Source organism: Felis catus (assembly GCF_018350175.1).
Source record: "Felis catus isolate Fca126 chromosome A2 unlocalized genomic scaffold, F.catus_Fca126_mat1.0 chrA2_random_Un_scaffold_38, whole genome shotgun sequence".
In the NCBI taxonomy this organism is placed as follows: Eukaryota; Metazoa; Chordata; class Mammalia; order Carnivora; family Felidae; genus Felis; species Felis catus.
The window spans coordinates 404,936-423,833 of record NW_025408498.1 but is presented as its reverse complement, the minus strand read 5'-3'; the positions used below and the strand labels follow the sequence as shown (position 1 = coordinate 423,833).

The following is an 18,898-nucleotide window of genomic DNA, read 5'->3' as shown; positions in this document are numbered from 1 at the left end:
CATCTGGTGGGCACAGGGAGGTGCGGTGGTGCAGACCTTGGAGCCCAGGAGCTGTGCCCCCTGCGGGGGGGTGGGGGTGGGGGTGGGGGTGGGGGGATGGGGCTGCCTGGATCCTGGGCCCAAGCAGATGTGCGGGAGCGCGCGCACGAGTGCGCGCATGCGCGTGGGCCAGGGCCAGAGCCCCGTGAGGGACACAGCTGAGGCTGCGGCGGTGCTATGAGTTGGCTCCCAGCCCGCCTGCCGCCCCAAGCCCCCAATGGTCTGGGCCAGCCAGGGACTGACGCCCACCTCAGCCCCCGACCGGGGACATGCTGCTGCCTGGCGCCTACGACTCGGTAGCCATGGCATTGGCGGTAGGGGTAGCGGTAGTGCTCACAGGGCGCTCGCGGGAGCGCGGGCGGAGCCCCGCGTGCAGAAGACTGGGAGCCATGAGCCTCCAGCCTCGGAGGGTGGCAGCCCTGCTGTTCCTGCTGCTCCTGGAGCCAGAGGCCAGGGCGCGGGACGCGCTTCCCAGGCGCCTCGGTCTTTGGCCGCGCTGGTGGAGTGCCAGCACTGGCTGGAGCAGAGCACGATGCGATGCCCCCCGGCGCCCCAGAAAGACCATTTGGGAGAAGCCTAAAGGTGGAGCAGCTGAGACCCACAGCCTCCCTCCAGGACCTGCCTCAGTCGCGGTGCTGCCAAGGTAGGGACCCTAGTGAGAAGGTCGCACGTGGCCTTCCCCCCTGCCCCTCTCTGTCTTCCCCTTCCATGAGCACCCCCCCACCTCCCTGGTGCTCCGGGTTTCTTCTTGGGCTCTTTTGCGGCTGCGGTCTGGAGGCCTCAGGAGTGGGCTTTCTGGGTTGGACCCCGGTTCCCTGGAGGAGGAGGGCCCCAGATCGAGTAGGGGGTTAGGCTCAGGCGGTGGGAAGTGGCTCAGGTCGAGAGGAGAGGGGCGCCCTGAGTGCCCATGGAGGTCTGACTGGGTTGGTGGTTGGCGGGTGGAGGTGGGATTCTAGGAAGGAAGGAACGAACTAACGAAGGAAGGAAGGAAAGCGTGGACCTGCGGTTGTGGGAAAGTGTCAAGGCAGGGCCAGGGAAGTGGCAGCCATGAGCAGGAGGAATCATTCCTGCCTGGGAAAATGAAGTACAAGGGACCTGAGAGTCCAGAGAAACATTCCAGGGAGAGTCGGGGTGGTGGGCCTGAGTTGCTGGAGGCCAGCAGGGGACGGTGTTGAAGGGATTGAGAGTGGAAGCAGCAGGTGAACACAGGCCTCCTGCCTCCCCCCTCCACACCTGCTCTCCTGCCCTGCCCAGCCCCGCCGCGCCCTGCCCCGCCGCGCCCCGCCCCGCCCCTGGTGGCAGAGTTGCACCCTCTGATGGGGAGGGGGAGATCTCACCCCGCTTGTGGCGAAAGGGGGTCCTCTATCATCGTGGGAGTCAATGGGACTAGGGGGTAGGAGTCTGGATTAGGGCAAGTGCAACTCCCTGTTGAGCTCTTCCTTTCTGAAGGCAATGTGCATTCCATCAATGAACTCGGAGCCAGGGAGGCAGGAATAAGTGGCGCTTCTGTGTTTTAGAGGGTGGTGCAGACTCTTTCCTCCTTGGAGATGTGTGCTGAAGAGAACTGGGTGTTGTGGATGGCGTCCAAAGTCATCTCTTTGGGATATGTTGGGTGGGAACGTCTTCTTCGCACTCTGGTGAGCAAGGTGGATGGAAAAGCTCCTTGTCCAAGGCAGACCTGTGGGTTTTGTTGTTCCTATCAGTGGGGCGTTGTGCTTCCCGTGTCCGTGGAGCGCCTCCTGTCTTGCATTCGTTCCGTGTTTCAAGAGTTTCAGTCCTTGGCAATCACATCACCTCCGGGACTCACCAGGCAGCACGAGGGAGCAGTGACTCGGAGCACACCGGGTCCCTAGAAACCAGTGCGTGTGTACTGGAGCAGGCAGTGCTCCTCTCTCAGCCTCCTTTGGAAATGAGGTCTTGAGCAAACGGTCTTTCATTGCATGGGTTGTACCTCTCCCCGGTTGTTGGGGGCGGGGGCGAGTGTGTGTGCGTGAGTGTGGTGCTGTGGCCCTTGTGGAGTCCGGACGGCGTCAGGGACCCAGTTCTTTGTAAGGAATGCGTTTTGTTGCATGGGAATATCTCATTTCACTAGAGAATTCCAATCCTGTCTCAAAGGTTAAAAATATCCTGAAGGAGCACCTTGACCTCACTGAAAGCAAAGGCCTAAGAGCAGAGGCTTTCCCACACTTCCATGTCGAGGTGACTGGTGCTTTATGTTTTCAGGAAGATGGTATGGTGTAGTCCACTTGGAACAGCTCAGGCTCCTAAGCGTCTGTTTGGTCCCTGAGGGGTGAGTTGTGTCTCTCCAGAATGAAGGAGATTATGGTGACCTTGAGTATCATTACCTTCACGATTACCGTGATTATTGTGCCTGAGTCATCGCATGGATATTGATCCGTGAGCTCGCCATGTGAGAGGTTTCCTTGGTAAAGTAGTCGCCGTGCGTGTCGTCGAAACTTGGTTGTGGTCCCAACACCTTTGATGCTTTGCAAGTCCTGAAGCGGCTCCACGGGTGTGCAGTCCCTGTTGCCATATAGGTGAGGAGGCAGAGTCTGTTGACCTGAAGCCCGTCCAAGTATCCAGGGAGATGTGCGAGGGCCTCTCCCTGAGGCACTGGGTTCCTAGCCGGCACCACCCGGAATCAGGCAGGGAGGTTTTCTTGATGCCAGCGGGAAGTCCTGAGGAGGGAGGGGGAGCCGGACACCTTCAGGGGAAGGAAGGGATCCCTCCCCTGCCTCACCAGCCCCAGCAGTTGCCTAGGTGCTGGCCACGAGGGAGGGGACTGCCTTTGCGTGTTTGTTTTCTCCTTGGTCTTATCCCACCTTGGTAGAGCGCTTAGCCTGTTCCAGGCACTGTTCTGAGCACTTGAGAGATCTATGCTGACGACACAGAGTACCTCAGCAAGGACTCTGGTCCCCGTTCCTATTTCCAAGGGAAGATGTGAAAGAATATGTGCCGGGGGTCACTGCTGTGACGGGGGAAGACTCGAGACATGAAGCCCGGCAGTCGGGCGCCACATGAGCGTGCTGCACCGCTGGCTTTCCCACTGCTGCCTGTGGAGAGGCAGGGAAAGCATTTGCACCTAGCGTGCGTGCCCTGCGAGCACCGGTGGGCTTGGAGACGTGCGTGTGCCCTCAAACGGGGAATCCAGCAAAATAGGCTCTGGGGCCTGAGTCACGCCCTCTGCGGGGAACCCTGTCATTTCACATCCAGCCTGAGACACTTTGCAGAGTGACACGCGGGGCTCTTGGTGAGGGTGGCGTCACAGCGGGGGGCATGGGTCAGCAAGACCTTCCTAGGACCCCGTCTTCTTCATACTCTGGCGAGGAAGGTGGACTCGAAAGCTCCTCGTTCCAGGCCGACTTTGGGTTTTGTTCTTCATATCCGTGGGGTGTGGCGCTTCATGTGTCCATGGAACGCTTCCTGTGTTGCATTCGTTTTGTGTTTCAAGAGTTTCAGTCCTTAGGAGTCACATCTCCTCCAGTATTCACCAGGCAGCCTGAGGGAGCAATGACTCTGAGCCCGCCGGGTCTCTAGAAACCAGTGCATGTATACCTGAGCAGACGGTGCTGGTCTCTCAGCCTCCTTTGGAAATGAGGTCTTGAGCAAACGCTCTTTCATTGCATGGGTTCCACCTCTGTCAGGTTGTTGGCGTTTGTGTTCGTGCATGTGTGTAATTGTCTGCGGTGCCATGTCTTGTATTTAGTCAGGACCATGGCAGGGTCCCAGTTCTTTCCAAAGAAACAGTTTTGTTGCATAGGAAATTCTCATTTCAATAGTGTGTCCCCATGCTGTTACAACGGATGAAAACTTCCTGCAGGCAGCACCGTGACCTCACCGAAAGCAAAAGTCTGAGAACTGAGGCTTTCCCAAACTTACATATCAAGCTGACTGGTACTTTATGTTTTCAGTAAGATGGTGTGGTGTCGGCCACTTTGAGCAGCTGAGGCTCCTAAGCATCTGTTTTGTCCCCGGGGGGTGAGTTGTCTCTGTCAGCAATTCTGGAGATTATGATTGTCTTGAAGATCATTATTTTCTTGATTACCATGATTACTATATTCTGCATAACCCATCGCATGGAATTTGATAAGGAGCTCGATTCCCGGAACCTTTTTGTCACCAAACGCTCGCTACAACAAGGAGAAAAACAATCACTTTTGTGTGATGGACAATGCACCTTAACTTCATTGTACTCTTTTAGTGGTATGTACATATGTTGAGGGTAATGAAAGTGTCCACTTAGATCTAAGGAGTTTTAGTGACATCATGGTACTTCAAGTAACCATAAATGTAATGGAAAATCTAAGTTACCTAATAATCTAAGCAATCTGTCCTGTTGGATACGAAATCCTAATTAAAGAACTCAAGTCCTGGTAAAGAACTGCCAAGTCCTTGTAATTGGTTACTATTCACGTAGGTCTAGTGAATGGAATGGACTGAACTAATGTCTCTGAAATAGAGGAAGCTAGAATTTGAGATACTGAGTCACCTTTACTCTCCCTTTCCCTGTTGACATGGTCTTTTTTTATTCGATGATGTGTCTTGACCTTTACCTATTTCCCTCCTTCCTGCACCCCCCCCCCCCCCGTTGCAATCATCTTTATGTATGGATGGGCTTGTTTCATTCTGTTTTGAGGATTTTTGTTTTTTGTTTCCTTAGTTTTTGAGTCAGATTCCCCATATATGTGCAAGCATTCTGTATGTGTTTTTCTCTGTGTGAGTTTTTTCACTGGCAAAATGCCCTCCAGGCTATTATAAACACTGTGGCATAATAACAGGTGTGAAGGAATTTCGGGAGTTAGTGATTTCATGTTCAGAGTAGTACCTAGGGGGGTAATTGAGGGACGTTGCTGGATGATATGGATGTTCTCCTCTGAATTGTGTGAGGAAACTTTACATTGTTTGCGACTGCCTCTGCACCAAGTTCCAATGCCACCAACAGGGCCCAATGATTCGCTTTCTTCCACATTGTACCCGATGCTTGTGTTTTCTTGTCTTTTTGATAAGACCATTCAGACAGGTTTCAGGTGATATCTCTTTGGCTTTGGACTTTCATTTCCCTAATGTGGAGTGACATGGAACTTCTCTTCATGTATGTGGTGGCCATCTGTATGTCTTCATTGGAAGAATGCTTCTTCAGGACTCTGCCAGTTCTATCATTGCTCTTTGGTTTTGCATTGTCGCTCTGTAGGAGTTCTTGATATCTTTTGTGTTTTTTTTTTTTTTTTTTTTTTTTTTTTAAATTTTTTTTTTCAACGTTTATTTATTTTTGGGACAGAGAGAGACAGAGCATGAACGGGGGAGGGGCAGAGAGAGAGGGAGACACAGAATCGGAAACAGGCTCCAGGCTCTGAGCCATCAGCCCAGAGCCCGACGCGGGGCTCGAACTCACGGAGCGCGAGATCGTGACCTGGCTGAAGTCGGACGCTCAACCGACTGCGCCACCCAGGCGCCCCCGATATCTTTTGTGTTTTAACCCTTGACCATGTATATAGTTTGCAAGTATTTTCTCCCATTAACAATGTTGCCTTTCCATTCTGTGGAAGATATTGTTGCTGTGCAGAACTTGTTTTTTTTTTTTAGTTTCATGTAGTCCCACTTGTTTAGTTTTCCTTTGTAGCTTTGGCTTCTGGTGTCAAATCCCAAAACTCAAGTCAAGACTGTGATCCAAACATTCTCATGGGTTTGGCATTTGGCTCTGTCCAGCAAAGCCAAGGACAGCAGAAAGGATTGCTTCACACTCCATGCATGTCAAGAGAGGTGAGAGGGAGTTTAAGGGACGTCTCTGCGAGCTGCTCTCAGGCTCCCGTAGTCATTAAGCCTACAAACGATGTGCAACACACCAGCGGGCCACATGCTAGAAAGAACGTATTGAAGACATGGTGCGAACCATATCTAGACAGGATAAAATATTCCACGTGACAACACGGTCCAAGGACTTGGTGAGCCCATGCAGAACCCAACCCCTAGATACACACGCACTAGATCAGCCAAGTCTCGCCTGCCCCCCAGATACACACCAACTAGGTAAGTGAGCTGCTGCTGGCTGTTTGCAGGAAGGCCAGAGAGCAGTGATCTGCTCTGCCAAGCGTGCCCTGTAATCTCCCAACTCAGGAGATCGTTGTGCGATTTCCCACACCTTCTGTCCAAGTTCTTATCCAGGTATTTATGGTTTCAGGTCTCAAGTCTGTAGTACATTTCAACTTCGTTTCTGCGTGTGATGCTAAATAGGTGTCAAGTTGTTTTTCCGCGCCTGTTGTTTTTCTGTGCTCAGTGATTCTGGGCACCACCATTGAGGAAGACTGCCTTTGCCTCAGGTTATATTCTTGGTTCTTTTGTTGTGAATTAATTGGTTACATATGTGTGGGTTTCTTCCTGGGACTTCACTTCTGTTCCAATGACCTGTGTGTCTGCTTTTACCCCAAGACTGTACTACTTGGGTTATTGTAGCTTTGAGATCTAGTTTCAAATCAAAAAGCATGATGCTTCCAGATGTGGTCCTCGTTCTCTTAATGACTTTGGTATTCAGAGCCTTTTGTGCTTCTGTCCACCTTGAAGGATTATTCTATTTTTGGGAAAGTGCTTCAACTTTGTAAAGGATTGCACCTAGGGAATGTGTAGGTGGCTTTAAGTAGTGTGGACATTTTGACAATCTTAATTCTTGGGATCCACTAGCATAGAATGTCTTTCTGCTTATTTCTGTCTGTTCAAATTCTTTCTCCACTGATTTCTGGTTTTCAGTAAAGAGATCTTTCATCTTCTTGGTTAAATTCATTCTTTTCTTTTTAAGTTTTTTATGTTTATTTATTCTTGACACAGAGAGATACATGGAAACACACACACATACACACACAGAAAGAGAGAGAGAGAGAGCACGTGTATGAGTGGAGAAGAGCTGAGAGAAAGGGAGACACAGAATCTGAAGCAGGCTCCAGACTTTGAGCTGTCAGCACAGAGCCCAACAGAAGTCTCACAACACAAATCATGAGGTCACGACCTGAGCGAAAGTCAGATGCTTCACTGACTGTGACACCCAGGTGCCTGTAGGGTGATTTATTGTCAAGAATTTTCTTCTTTTGGAGTGATTTTAAAATTATTTTCTTAATTTCTCGCTCTGATAGTTTGTGATTCATGTACAGAAATGAAGCACATTATGTACAACGGCATACATATGTTAACAGGACTGAAATCATTTATAAGGTCTACTAGTACTGTTGTAGAGTCACTGTGGTGTCTCTAGAGCATATCATGCACTCCCAGTAAGTGAAAAAGTATCTGGGAATATAGGGTGATGTGATCGAATTTAGATGAGAGTAAGCAGATATATGGAGTGAGAGTGTGCAAATTTTCTGAAATGTTTCGTGGTTGATATAATCCACCAAGTCCATAAAGAAGGTTTGTTTGGATATATGTTTTCTTTCAACCAGACCCAGAGAGCTGTAACATAAATATATGGTTCCCAACACATTGCCACAACACGCCCTGTGCATCTTGGGAGCTGGCCACCTTGTCTCTCTTTTCTGTCCTGGAACCCAGTGCCTGACTCCACCGCTCAGTGAATTCAATTCAGAATACTGCAGTTGGGACGAGACCTACATTTTTCATAGACTTCCTGAAAGGCACCTCAAAAACATTGGATTTTACAGAGTTGGGTCTGATCTGCCTGGAATCCTCTGAGGATGTGTCAGTTGGAATGGCACTTTCTTTGCTGGGAGATCAGGGAGCCCTGCAGTATTCCTGTGTGCCTTGTGGTGGGTCACCAGAGGGTGCTGTGTGGCTGCTCATGACAGGGACACTGCTCCCCAAAGATGAGGCTGGCAGGTGCCGGGCGCCACTGCTGGAGGAGCCTGAAGGGTGGAGGGGCTTGACTCGGTATCAAAGCCTGACTGAGACTCCATCCTGCAGTCTCCCTGAGCTGCTGATATGCTGTGTAAAGCACTCTCTTGCTTGCCGAGGTTCAAGTGGTTTTGGCTGTTGCCACTGAATCCTCAGGATGAACCCATTCAGGTCATGGTCTTTAACTCATTGACCTGACCTGCACTTAAGGTACTTTCCTGAGAGTAAGCGACCCAGCCTGGGAGGAGAGCCAGCAAGCAGACAGCAGTGGCCCAGCCTGCATCCTCCACTGGCCTGAAAGCAGGGACTGGCTGCTCTTCTGAGAGGCAGAGCTATGGACCTGGAGGTGCACAGGCCACTGGGGTTTGTCATGGGATGGGGCCTGGATGGGTGTGTTCTAGGACATGGGGCAGGGATGCTGTGCAGGAGGTCAGAATGAGGGAGTGTGGTTTCTTCCCTGCCCCATGGGTCACTCCTAGGTACCCTGATGGCCTCAGTGCTGGCTTGTCCTCCTATTCTTCAGGGATCCACTCAGTCCCGGGGGTCCCTGATTTTCACATAAGACCGCAACGGAGTAAAGAGTCTGTAGATATTGGAAACTGGAGGCAGTGCCCGAAAAATGCCTATAAATTACGTCCCCAAAGTTGTGCTAGGTGTACACGCCTAAAGAAAGAGAGAGTTCCCGTACAGATGTGCCCTTTTGTACAATGATGAGAGTCAAAATATTGGAATTGGCCCAGTCATTCAGCTTCTGGAGACGCAGAGTACAGGATGATGTGTGGCCCCTGAGAATGCAGAAGGGGACAGGACTGTGCCTGTCCACTGTGGGGACATACCATAGTACAAGACCATAGTCCTGGATGGATGCCCAACCTGCTCACCACGCGTAGACACAAACAGAGACACCTGCTGCACTCAAAGCCAAAGGACTGTGAAGATGACACCATGTCTTACGGGCTATTATTTCTTCAAAGAATGTATATTTTTTCTCTGTCTGTATTTGTTGTTTCCTCTTTATTTATTTGGAAAGAGCGAGAAGTGGAATCCTGACCAGGGCTTCAAGCTGTCATTGCAGAGCCTGACTTGGGACTTGATCTCAAGAACCATGAGATCATGAACTGAGCCAAATCGACTCAGAAACTCACCCATTGAGCCACCTCGGTGCCTGTCTTCATTATTTAAATCTTCCTTTTACTAAATAAACATCACCTGTAGAAAACCTTTAACAACGTTATACTTTATCGCCTAATAGATTAGTATAAATGGAATATTGACTGCTACATTTGGGTATTTTTATAATATGCACATTAGACCAATATCACCATGGCCTGTCCAGGAAAATGAAAGATTTTCAAGGAATTCTCTCTGGTCCAGACATTTGTCTTCTGGCTTCTGCTCTTGTGTCAAACCCCAGAGGGTCCCCATGCCAGACAATGAAGATATTTCAAGTAGGGGCCTTCACCTAATCTTTGTTCTTTGTTCTTTGATAAAATGTCCGTATCATAGAAATTCCAGAAGAGTCAGAGAAAAAGGGGCTGAGGGTGTACTTGAACAAATAATAGCTGAGAACTTCTCCAATCTGGGGAAAGAAACATGCATTGAAATCCAAGAGCTACAGAGAACTCCCTTCAGACATAACTTGAATCGATCTTCTGCACGACATATCATAGTGAAAGTGGAAAAAGAAGGATAAAGAGAATCCTGCAAGCAGCTAGGGATAAATGGGCCCTAACATACAAAGGTCGACACAGAAGGGTAGTAGCAGACCTATCTATTGAAACTTGGCAGTCCAGAAAGGAATGGCAGAAAGTCTTCAATGTGATGAACAGGAAAAATATGCAGCCGAGAATCCTTTATCCAGCAAGCCTGTCATTCAGAATAGAAGGAGAGATAAAGGTCTTCGCAAACATACAAAAACTGAAAAATTCATCACCACTAAACCATCCCTATGAGAGATCCTAAGGGGGATTCTGTGAGGGAAATGTTGCAAGGACCACAAAATACCAGAGACACCACTACAAGCATGAAAACATCAGATGTCACAATGACTCTAAACCCATGTCTTTCAGCAGTAACACTGAATGTAAATGGACTAAATGCTCCAACCAAAAGACATAGGGTATCAGAATCTATAAAAGAAACAAGACCCATCTATTTGCTGTCTACAAGAGACTCATTTTAGACCTAAGGACAACTTCAGATTGAATGTGAGGGGATGGAGAACTATCTATCATGCTACTGGAAGTCAAAAGAAAGCTGGAGTAGCCATACTTTTATCAGACCAACTAGTCTTTACATTAAAGGCTGTAACAAGAGATGAGGAAGGACATTATATAATAATTACAGGGTCTATCCATCAAGACGTTCTAACAATTAAAAATGTCTATGCGGTGAATATGGAAGCCCCCAAATATATAAAACAATTAATCACGAACATAAGCAACCTCATTGATAAGACTGTGGTCATTGCAGGGGCTTTCATACTCCACTGACAACATTGGATAGATCATGTAGACACAGATCATTAAAGAAACAAGGGCCCTGAATGATACATTGGATCAGATGGACTTGACAGATCTATTTAGAACTCTGCATCCCAAAGCAACAGAATATACTTTCTTCTCGACCGCACATGGAACATTCTCCAAGATAGATCACACACTGGGTCACAAAACAGCCCTTCATAAGTATAAAAGAACTGAGATCATACCATGCACACTTTCAGACCACAATGCTATGAAACTTGAAATCAACCACAGGAAAAAGTCTGGAAAACCTTCAAAAGCATGGAGTTGAAAGAACACCCTACTGAAGAATGAATGGGTTAACCAGGCAATTAGAGAAGAAATTAAAAAATATATGGAAACAAATGAAGATGAAAATACAACAATCCAAACTCTATGGGGTGCAGCGAAGGCAGTCCTGAGAGGAAAACACACTGCAATCCAGGCCTATCTCAAGAAACAAGGAAAATCCCAAATACAAACTCTAACAGCACACTTAAAGGAAATAGAAGCAGAACAGCAAAGGCACTCCAAACCCAGCAGAAGAAGAGAAATAATAAAGATCAGAGCAGATATAAAAAATAGGAAAAAAAGAAAAACAACTGTAGAGCAGATCAATGAAACCAAGAGTTGGTTTTTTTTGTTGTTTTTTTCTTTTTTTTTGAAAAAAAAATAAACAAAATTGATAAACTTCCAGCCAGGCTTCTGAAAAAGAAAAGGGAGATGACCCAAATAAATAAAATAATGAATGAAAATGGAATTATTACAACCAATCCCTCATAAATACAAGCAATTTATCAGGGAAACCTATGAAACATTATATGGGAACAAACTGGACAACCTGGAAGAAACGGACAAATTCCTAAGCACCCACACACTTTCAAAACTCAAACAGGAAGAAACAGAAAACATGAACAGACCCATACCCAGCGAAGAAATTTAATCAGTTAAAATATATCTCCCGGGGCGCCTGGGTGGCACAGTCGTTTAAGCGTCCGACTTCAGCCAGGTCATGATCTCGCGGTCCGTGAGTTCGAGCCCCGCGTCGGGCTCTGGGCTGATGGCTTGGAGCCTGGAGCCTGTTTCCGATTCTGTGTCTCCCTCTCTCTCTGCCCCTCCCCCGTTCATGCTCTGTCTCTCTCCGTCCCAAAAGTAAAAATAAAAATGTTGGAAAAAAAAAATATCTCCCAACAAGTAAGAGTCCAGGACCAGATGGCTTCCCAGGGGAATTCAACCAGGCATTTTTTTTCATGTGACATTTATTGTCAAATTGGTTTCCATATGACACCCAGTGCTCATCCCAACAGGTACCGTCCTCAGTACCCGTCACCCACCCTCCCCACCCTCCCACCCCCATCAACCCTCAATTTCTTCCCAGTTTTTAAGAGTCTCTTATGGTTTGGCTCCCTCCCTTTTTGTTTTTTTCTTTCCCCTCCCCCATGGTCTTCTATTCAGTTTCTCAGGCATACACATTTTCAATAAAATAGTTGACTGAATCCAAGACTGCACTACAAAACTAAACTGAGATCAATTAGTATTTATCCCAGAAATGCAAAGATGTTTTATTTTTTTAATTTATTTTTTTAATTTATTTTTTAATATGAAATTTATTGTCAAATTGGTTTCCATACAACACCCAGTGCTCATCCCAACAGGTGCCCTCCTCAATACCCATCAGCAGGCATGGAAAGCAGAGATAATATCTATCGTTCTCAAGCTGTTCCAGAAAATAGAAAGGGAAGGAAAACTTGCAGACCCATTCTATGAAGCCAGCATTACTTTCATTCCCAAAACGGGCAGAGACCTAGCAAAAAACAGAGAACTACAGGCCAATATCCCTGATGAATATGGATGCAGAAATTCTCAACAAGATACTAGCAAATCGAATTCAACAGCATGGAAAAAGAATTATTCACCATGATCAAGTGGGATTCATTCCTGGGCTGCCGGGCTCGTTCGATGTTCCCAAGTCAATCAGTGTGATACATCACATTAATAAAAGAAAAGATAAGGACCATATGATCCTGTCAGTCGATGCGGAAAAAGCATTTGATGATTCAGCATCTTTTCTTAATCAAAACCGTCAAGAAAGCTGGGATAGAAGGAACATACTTAAACATCACAAAAGCCATTTATGAAAAGCCCACAGCTAATATCATCCTCAGTGGGGAAAAACTGAGAGCTTTCCACCTGAGATCAGGAACACGACAGGGATGTCCACTGTCACCAGTGTTGTTTAACATAGTGTTGGAAGTTCTAGCATCAGCAGTCAGACAACAAAAGGAAATCAAAGGGATCCAAATTGGCAAAGATGAAGTGAAGCTTTCACTTTTTGCAGATGCCATGATATTATACATGGAAAACCCAATAGACTCCACCAAAAGTCTGCTAGAACTGATACATGAATTCAGCAAAGTCGCAGGATACAAAATTAATGTACAGAAATCAGTTGCATTCTCATACACTAATAGTGAAGCAACAGAAAAACAAATAAAGAAACTGATCTCATTCCCAACTGCACCAAGAATCCTAAAATACCTAGGAATAAACCTAACGAAAGATGTAAAAGATCTGTATGCTGAAACTATAGAAAGCTTATGAAGGAAATTGAAGAAGATACAAAGAAATGGAAAAATACTCTGTGCCCATGGATTGGAAGAATTAATATTGTTAAAATGTCAATACTACCCAAAGCAATCGACACATTCAACGCAATCCCAATCAAAACGGCACCAGCATTCCTCTCGAAGTGAGAACAAGCAATCCTAAAATGTGTATGGAACCACAAAAGACCCCGAATAGCCAAAGTAATGTTGAAAAAGAAAACCAAAGCAGGAGGCATCACAATCCCAGACTTTAGCCTCGACTACAAAGCTGGCATCCTCAAGACAGCATGGTATTGGCCCCAAAACAGACACATAGACCAATGGAATAGAATAGAAACCCCAGGGTGAGACCTACAAAAGTATGGCCAACTAATCTTTGACAAGGCAGGAAAGAATATCCAATGGAAAGAAGACAATCTCTTTAACAAATGGGGCTAGGAGAACTGGACAGCAACATGCAGAAGAATGAAACTCGACCAACTAGACCACTTTCTTACACCATTCCCAAAAATAAACTCAAAATGGATGAAGGACCTGAATGTGAGACAGGAAACCATCAAAACCCTAGAGGAGAAAGCAGGAAAAAACCTCTCTGACCTCAACTGCAGCAGTTTCTTGCTTGACGCATCTCCAACGGCAAGAGAATTCAAAGCAAAAACGAACTATTGGGACCTCATGAAGCTAAAAAGCTTCTGCACTGCCAAGGAAACAATCAACAAAACTAAAAGGCAACTGATGGAATGGGAAAAGATATTTGTAAATGACATATCGGATAAAGGGCTAGTATCCAAGATCTATAAAGAACTCACCAAATTCCACACCCCAAAAACAAATAATCCAGTGAAGAAAGGGGCAGAAGACATGAGTAGACACTTTTCTAAAGAAGACATCCAGATGGCCAACAGGCACATGGAAAGATGCTCAACGTCGCTCCTCATCAGGGAGATACAAATCAAAACCACACTCAGATACCACCTTACGCCGGTCAGAGTGGCTAAAATGAACAAATCGGGAGACTATAGATGCTGGCAAGGATGTGGAGAAAGGGAACCCTCTTGCACCGTTGGTGGGAATGCAAACTGGTGCAGCCGCTCTGGAAAACAGTGTGGAGGTTCCTCAAACAATTACAAATCGATCTACCCTACGACCCACAATACCACTGCTAGGAATTTACCCAAGGGATACAGGAGTGCTGATGCATAGGGGCACTTGTACCCCCATGTTTATAGCGGCACTTTCAACAATAGCCAAATTATGGAAAGAGCCCAAATGTCCATCAACTGACGAATGGATGGAGAAGTTGTAGCTTATATATACAATGGAATACTACTTGGCAATGAGAAAGAAGGAAATCTGGCCTTTTGTAGCAACGTGGATGGAGCTGCAGAGTGTTATGCCAAGTGAAGTAAGTCAGGCAGAGAAAGACAGATACCATATGTTTTCACTCCTGTATGGATCCTGAGAAATTCCACAGAAGACCTGGGGGGAGGAGAAGGGGGAACACAAGTTACAGAGAGGGAAGGAGGCAAACCATCATTGAGACTCTTAAAAACTGAGAATAAACTGAGGGTTGATGGGGTTGGGAGGGAGGGGAGGGTGGGTGATGAGCATTGAGGAGGGCACCTGATGGGATGAGCACTGGGTGTTGTGTGGAAACCAATTTGACAATACACTTCATAGTAAACAAAAAAAAGAATTAAGAAAAAGAAACAAAAGCTGGACTTGGCTGCAGCTCATAGTCTCCAGGTAGAATTCCTGAGGCTTACAGATTGTCATCCTCCTACAGGTCTCTCCAGGACTTTATTTAACGTTTTACCACTATAGCTTGGCCCCGGTTAGTGTCACTTTCCCTGATAGCCATAAACACTTCCCCAGATAGATGTTAGCAATTACCTCTCAAGCATATGGCCTACTGATACACATCGGAAGGGTTTCAAGACTGATGTTTTAATAGCCAGTAGTAAACAACCTTATCTTAGCAGCAGCTAGCTCCTCATGGTCCTGAAAGTACTACTGCTAAATTCCTTAGAGACTTGCATTACCCTTAGCCCCCACTAAGTAGAAAGTATGGCATCAGTCACTTCTCACAAACACAAGTGCAGCTCTTCCTACCCATGGGTTCTAGCTCCATCCTGTAATAAGCACATTTTTGCACCAAAAATGGCTCAAAATTCTTTCTTGACTGTTTGCTCTCAGCCCACATCACACCAGCAATGCTACATATGAGCTCCTGGTGCATTGATCTGTTCCTTTGTTTGTTTACCTTGATTTTTGTTTATTTCTGCTCTACTCTTCATTATTTCCTTCCTTCTAATGGTTTTGGGTTTTGTTGTTCTTTTTCTAGCTCCTTTAGATGTAAGGTTACATTGTTTATGAGGGAGTTTTTCTTGCTTTGTGAGGAAGTGTATTGCTATAAACTTCTATCTGAGAACACTTTTGTTGCATCCCAAAGATTTAGGACCTGTGTATTTTCATTTTCTGTCTCTCTCATATATATATATATATATATATATATATATATATATATATATATATATATATATATATATATGTGTGTGTGTGTGTGTGTGTGTGTGTGTGTGTATAATCTATGTCTATCTCTAAAATTTCCTCTCTTATTTCTTGGCTCACCTTTTAGCTCTTTGATCGCATGTTATTTAACCCCCATGTATTTTTGGTCATTCCAAATTTTTTCTTGTGGCTGATTTTTACTTTCATAGCATTGTGATCAGAAAAGGTACGTTGTATGACTTCAATCTTCTTGAATTTGTTAAAATTTGTTTTGTGACCTAAGATGTGATCTATTCCAGAGAATGTTCCATGGACGCTTGTGTGCAATGTACAATGTGTATTCCATTGTTTTAACATGGAATGGTCTGCATATACCCATTAGATACATTTGGTCCAATGTGTCATTCAAATGCACCCTTTTCTTGATGATTTTCCTTTTGGATGTTCTGTGCATTGATGTAAGTGTGCTGTTAAAGTCCCCTACTGTTATTGTGTTCTTGTCAATGCTTCCATTATGCTTTCAATAGCTGCTTTATGTATTGGGTGCTCTCATGTTGGGTGCCAAATTATTTGCAATCACATCTTGTTGGACTGTACCCTTTATGATTATATAGTGTCCTTCTTTGTCTCTTGTTACAGTCTTTGTTTTGTAATTTTTGTGGTTTGTATAGAGATATTTACTGTCCTTATGTATTTACCGTCCTTATGTATTTTTAATAAGGTAAACATAAATTAACTTCAAAATAATTTTACTCTGATTCTTTGAATGTACACGTTGAAGGGCCATTACGTATATTCACAGAATTATACAACCATGACCACTATGTTCTCCTAGAATATTTCCATCACAGACACATGTATACTACCCGTCAGCCATGGCTCAACCCTCACCCCGGTCTCTGCAACCACTGACCTCGGTTTCTGCTGCTTTAGCTCCTCTGGGGTTTTCAGGTGTGTGCAATCACACACCATGGCTTATTGTGTCTGGCTACATAACATGAGCGTGATTAATAATTGGTTAAATGTTCAATCAAACTAATATTTTTAGGACAGAGGAATATTCCCCAAAGAACAAAGATTATGTGAAGCCCCCTACTTGAAATATCTTCATTATCTGGGATAGGGATCCCATTTAGAAGTTTGACTCAAGAGCTAAAAGCCACAAGAGAAATGTCTGGAGCAGACTGGGTGGCTCAGTCGGTTGAAAGGCCGACTTCAGCTCAGGTCATGATCTCGCAGTCCATGGGTTCGAGCCCCGCATCGGGCTCTGTGCTGACCGCTCAGAGCCTGGAGCCTGTTTCAGATTCTGTGTCTCCCTCTCTCTGACCCTCCCTCGTTCATGCTCTGTCTCTCTCTGTCCCAAAAATAAATAAGAACGTTAATAAAAAAATTTTTTTAAAATAAATTAGTCTAAGGTGCATATTAAACAAACATCAAATTCAAATAAGAAATCTTCTCATTTACTACTGATATAGGTTTTATACGGATGTTGTTTGTTAAATGAAATAAAAATCTGAATAATAAGGACAGGCGCCAAGGTGGCACAATTGGTTGAGTGTTTTGACTTGATTTTGTCTCAGGTCATGATCTCATGGTTCATGGGATCAAGCCCCAAGTCAGGCTCTACAATGACAGCACGAAGCCCACTGGATTTTCTCTCTCTCTCTCTCTCTGAAAATTAAGAATTAGAAAAAAAATAAATAAATACAAATACATATGAAGAAAATGATATACCCCTGTCAAGAAATATTTGCCATTAGACATGGGGTCCCTCCTTCCAGTCCTTTCGCTTTGAGTGCAGCAATTGTGTGTGTTTGTGTGTGTGTGTGTGTGCGTGTGTGTGTGTGTGTGTGTGTGTGTATCAGTTGTGTGACAGGTTGGGCAGGAAGGGTTTCATGAGTATGCTGTTTAGTACCTGATGTCCCCATAATGGACAGGCTCAAGTTCTGTCCCCTTCTGCATCCTCAGGGGCCACACATCATCATTCACTCTGTGTCTCTACAAGTTGAATAATTGGGCCAATTCCAATATTTTGACTCTCATACTTGTACTGAAGGGTACATGTGTACCATTAATCTCTATTTCTTTAGAATGGCACACCTAGCACAATTTTGGGGACATAATTTGTACATATTTTTCAGGTGTAGCCTGCAGTTTCCAATATCTACAGACTGTTTATGACGTTAGGGCCTTCTTTGGGAAGGGAGCAACCCCTGAGACTGAGTGGATACCTGAGGAATTCAGAGGACAAGCCAGAACTGAGGTCATCAGGGTACCTGGGAGTGACCCAGGGGGCAGGGAAGAGCCCACACTCCCACTCATTCTGACCTCCTGCACAGCACCCCTGCCCCATGTCCTGGAACACACTCATCCAGGCCCCATCCCGTGACACACCCCAGACCCTTGTGCACCTCCTGTTCCATAGCTCCGCTTCTAAGTAGAGCAGCCATTCTCTGCTTTCAGGACAGGGGAGGATGCAGGCTGGGCCTCTGCTGCTTGCTTGGGTAACTAACTAGGAGTGTAATTGCTGGATCATAGGGTCGTTCTATTTTCAACTTTTTCAGGCACCTCCATACAGTTTTCCAGAGTGGTTGCACCAGATTGCATTCCCACCATCAATACAAGACGCTTCCCCTTTCCCTGAATCCTCACCAACACCTATTGTGTCTTGGGTTGTTAATGTTAACCATTCTGACAAGGGTGAGGTGGGAACTCATCAGGGTTTTGATTGGTATTTCCCTGATGTTGAGGGATGTTGAGCATCATCTCATGTGTCTTTTAGCCATCTGGCTGTCTTCTTTGCAAAAATGTCTATTCATATCTTCTTCATATTTCATTTGTAAAAGATTTATTAATTTATTGTGAGACAGAGATACAGAGAGTGTGTGGGTGTGTGTGTGTGTGCGCGCGTGCACGCGCACACACATACAGGAGAGACAGAGAACGAGGGAGAGAGAGAATCCTAAGCAAGCTCCATGATGTTGGCACAGAACCAGATGAGGGGCTCAATCCCATAAGCCATGAGATCATGCCCTGAGCTGAAATCAAGAGTTGGACACAGAACTGTGCTACCCAGCATGCCTCTTCGACCCGTTTGTTAACTGGATTCTTTGTTTTGGGGCCATCGAGTTGTGTAACTTCTCTATGTATTCTGGATAATAACCTTTATTGGATATGTCATTTGCAAATGTCTTCTCCCATTCCATAGGCTGTCTTTTACTTTTGTTGATGGTTTCCTTCACTGAAAAGAAGTTTTTGTTTTGTTTTTGTCTGTTATTGTTGTTGTTGGTGGTGGTGGTGGTGGTGGTGTTTTATGTTTTATCTCGAGGAATTCCCAATAGTTCATCTTTGGTTTTGTTTCCCTTGCTTATGGTGATGTGTGTGGTAAGAAGTTGCTATGGC

General features: G+C 45.6%; 1 protein-coding gene across 1 annotated transcript in view; it reads left to right on the top strand.

Annotated features, from left to right (window-relative positions):
* Positions 1–18,898, top strand: part of LOC123383556 (ral guanine nucleotide dissociation stimulator-like) — a 230,220-nt gene that overhangs the window by 5,277 nt on the left and 206,045 nt on the right. The gene's annotated exons all lie outside the window — the stretch shown is intronic.